Raw genomic sequence first — 4,477 nt, forward strand, 5'->3', positions numbered from 1 at the left:
CAGGTGTCGTCTGCTGAACCTGCTCACTCACGCTACCAGAGTGTCGTCCCCTGCCAGGGTTAGGGTGAGAGGTGAGTGTCAGGGTTAGGGTGAGAGGTGAGTGTCAGGGTTAGGGTGAGAGGTGAGTGTCACTGCCAGCATCTTCAGGTGTCGTCTGCTGAACACGCTCACTCACGCTACCAGAGTGTCGTCCCCTGCCAGGGTTAGGGTGAGAGGTGAGTGTCAGGGTTAGAGTGAGAGGTGAGTGTCACTGCCAGCATCTTCATGTGCCGTCTGCTGAACACGCTCACTCACGCTACCAGAGTGTCGTCTCCTACCATGGTTAGGGTGAGAGGTAAGTGTTAAGGGTAGGGTTAGAGTGAAAGGTGAGTGTCAGTGCCAGGGTTAGGGTGAGAGGTGAGGGTTAGGGTTAGGGTGAGAGGCGAGTGCCAGTGCCAGGGTTAGCGTGAGAGGTGAGTGTCAGGGTTAGAGTGAGAGGTGAGTGTCAGGGTTAGGGTGAGAGGTGAGTGTCAGGGTTAGGGTTAGAGTGAGAGGTGAGTGCCAGGGTTAGGGTGAGAGGTTAGTGCCAGGACCAGGGTTAGTAACTAATCAGTGCACCCCAGTTAATGAAAAACAAGTTGTTGGAAAAAGAAGCAGCAGGGTAACTGAGAGAAGAGTGTTTGCATCTTCAAGGGTTAGAGTGAAGTGAGTCCGTCATAGCTGCAGGCTTGTGGCATCCTCCTAGCCGTAAAATTAACCTTCCCTAGTCTCGTTGAACGCCAGGCTAGGACTAGGAGGTGAATATCAACGCCGGGATAGGTTTATATTTTTAGTGCTAAAGTTCAAGATGACGACACTCGCCTTGCTTATGTAGCTGATAAAAAGGAGCCCGAGGAAAGATATTTTACTGGGTTGTTCATCCGTCCAATCTCATCCAAAGTTCCTAGAGTTCACAGCGGCTGGCACGCCTTTATAAAATTCCAGAAATTTTGTAAGTAAATAAAAGCGGTTGTGAGAAGTGAGCCCGTCGTCTGTACGGCTGAGCCCTCAAAAGTTTGCGCTAATGATGAATTATTGTTGGTGATGTCACGACGCTGGACAGCTGCTACCGTGCAGACGAGCTATTGCTGGTGCTACCGTGCAGACGAGCTATTGCTGATGCTACCGTGCAGACGAGCTATTGCTGATGCTACCGTGCAGACGAGCTATTGCTGACGCTACCGTCCACTAACTTAAGACCGGGAATATCAACATAGTTATCCGTGTTAGCAATGTACCAGCCACTACATGTTGAAAATTTCAAGGTGATTATAGATTTTCCAGCGATATTGCCACGGCCGAACTGCTGAAGTTTGGCTGTAGGGAACAACATTGTCAAAGATAGACACAAACATTATGAAATTAAAAATACCTGAGAAAAGAAGTGAGTTGCACGAACTTCTGTGCTCTGAAGGCTTGAGATTAAAGGGAAGATGAAGCGAAATTTTGGTTCTGTATGATGAATTTTGCATTGAAATTAATTAGAAAATTTACGCCATGTCCGTCGGTAGCGTGACAAAAGTCTTTATTTGCACTCTTTTCTGCACTTCAACTTTCGGCTATTATAAATATAATAATAATAACGTTTTTATTTCATGTTAATCAAAGAATAATATTTTTGTGGTTTTTACTCGCTAATACTCAATGGTAAGTTTTCAAAAAGAAAACAATATCACATTTCTTCCTACTATAATTATTATTGGCGCCTGGTCATTTTTATTACATTTTTTATTTTTGCAACAAGTTTGCTATGAAATATTTTATTGAACAAAAACAAAGATTGATGACAAAACTACTATGGAATCTATACTAATAAATTGAGGTTTATTCATCGCAATTACAAGACCAAGTCGACCATAGAGTGCGCGGTGCACAAGAAGGGGTAGCAAGAAATTACACGTCACAGAAAGTGCCCCGCGTCGGTGAATCTCTCATTAAGTTTATTCTTCAATTATCTTGATTTTGTTGTTTCGAGAGCCAATTTTAGCTAAAGTTTTGTTTGAATACAAGTTGCAGTTGAATTCCGGGAGTGTTAATCTTTAACTAAATTAAGATACAATTTGTCAACTTACTTAATCGGTGCATCTCTCCTTTGACGCAATAATAGCGCCCATAAAACTGCATTAGTTGAGGTAAAGTCAAAAAACTTTGACGCGCGATTAAAAATTTCGTTCATAGACCCTCCACTGTACACAGACCATTACAGACCCTGCACTGCACACANGCTGCGCGGTGCAGACAAGTTAGCGACATGTCTTCAAGCTGCGCGGTGCAGACAAGTTAGCAACATGTCTTGAGACTCGTGGCGTCTCGACAAGCTTCGTTGTGTCACTCAGTAGCGCTAACTTGTATCTTGAGTTATAACTTAGCACTTGAGATACGATAACACAGTTACCCTTTGATGTATGAGAACTGGATTGCTGTTTGAAATACCCAAGCAGAGTTACTCTTTATTAGAAACAAAAAGTTGATAAAAATACTGTTAAATATTCAAAATCCTATGAACTAAGTCTCAATTTCGTACAAGATAATTCGAGTATTCGCCCCGATTTTTCAATACAAATTCCATATTGATATGTAAATACTCTTCTCGAATTGCTTTTCCTTATCAATGGAACAGCCTCTGACTTTCCAGTAAATCTAAATATTTTACAGCCTTGTCGGACGTGTCAACCGACCAGAAATTTTATCACATCATAAGCATTTGTAGTTATTTTAAATCGACTGTCAAGCAGTTAACGGGTGGCCACAGATACGGCAGCCACAAGCTCTATAAGATATCTTATAATATCGTATACCTGCTTGTTTACGCTTCAAATGATCTTATTATATCGTATACCTGCTTGTTTACGCTTCAAATGATCTTATTATATCGTATACCTGCTTGTTTACGCTTCAAATGATCTTATTAATCGTATACCTGCTTGTTTACGCTTCAAATGATCTTATTATATCTTATACCTGCTTGTTTATACGCTTCAAATGGAAGCTTTAATGCGGAGCTCTCGGTCGCTGAGATCAAGAACAATTTTTGCGAGCAAACAAGCTAAGTGATCCTTCCAAATATTGGAAGGTTGAGCTTCTAATTGATGATTTTTTATCTTGCGTCCGAAATTCGAAGATTTTATTGGGGAAAAGAGTGAGGGATTGTAGAAATGAAAAGTTTTTTTTATGGATGATCACATCAACTTTTTATAATCGGAGTTCATTGCGGCTACGATTTCTGCATGTCCGACTTCCTGTTTTCAAATGTTTTTACATTGTTTTTTTTTTTGTCTTTGATTCATTTCAAACATTTGCATGTTCATTATAATAATATAGAGTGTTACTATTTAATATGTGACTGACATAATCATGAAAAAATGCTTCGTTTCTGTAAGTAAACTCATTTCCCATACTAAATCAAATTATTGTTCAGGGATACGTTCAAGAACTGTTAGCACATACAAATTCCGCCTTTATTATAATAAGCTCCTCAACTATACATCATATTAAATCAGAATCAAGACTGCATGCTGGAGATGAAGCCTTCTTTTTTTCTCTTTACGTATACGTAATCTTACATAATATAAAAATTGAACCACTTCAAAGCGATTGCTCATATTCCATGGATAAGAGAAGAAGCGAGTGGAAATCGCTGATAGTAAAGACAATTATTAAACCTCGTTTATGCTTGCTGATCTTGCTTGTCTTGAGCACCGGGTTTTATCATCGACTAAATCACAGTGATGAACCGTTTTTAAAATCATTGCCAGCTTGCGGGTGATGAATCTTCGGCTTATGCGTGGCCGGCTTTGATACGACGATGATTTCGTGGGATGGATCTCCTGCACGAACATCAAAGCCCTCACCAGATTTGAGCGTCTTTTTGCTGCTCAAGTCCAGAATTCTAGTTAAAAAAACTCGGCCAAATTTGCACAACGAACCTATACCCTACCGCTCACACCACATTCAAGTGCGCTTGCAATAAATGGAAATGGCCTTAAATTATGTTTTGGCATTAATAATTTGTTTCAATGATTCCATCAAAATAAGAAAAATACTAGGTTTAACAGATTGAGTGTAGGAATTATCGGTTAAATTATTTGTACACAGTTTAATTTTTTTCATAGTGCAATGCTTTTTAGTGAAACAAGTCGAACAATGCTTTATAGTTGACTAAAAATTTAAAAGCAAAGAATAGTCCACAAATATTCATATCTTTATAGAAAACGTTTCGGAGTCCAGCTCCATCGTCAGTTCGCAGAATCTAGAATATACAGAGAAAGTCACAAGGTAATACAATTGAAAGCACAGAACACAATTAGAACCTAAATTTACAAGTAATAGGGCATAAAACCTATCTATTCACAATTTCAAGGGGATAGGCGCTCACAGCTGAATTTAAACTGGGCCTAAGCTTAAAAATGTACAATGATTCTAAGATACGCAAATCTGAAGTAGCGGAGGTAGAAGCTAA

The sequence above is a fragment of the Hyalella azteca genome, unplaced genomic scaffold (genome assembly GCF_000764305.2).
Source record: "Hyalella azteca isolate HAZT.00-mixed unplaced genomic scaffold, Hazt_2.0.2 contig3962, whole genome shotgun sequence".
In the NCBI taxonomy this organism is placed as follows: domain Eukaryota; kingdom Metazoa; phylum Arthropoda; class Malacostraca; order Amphipoda; family Hyalellidae; genus Hyalella; species Hyalella azteca.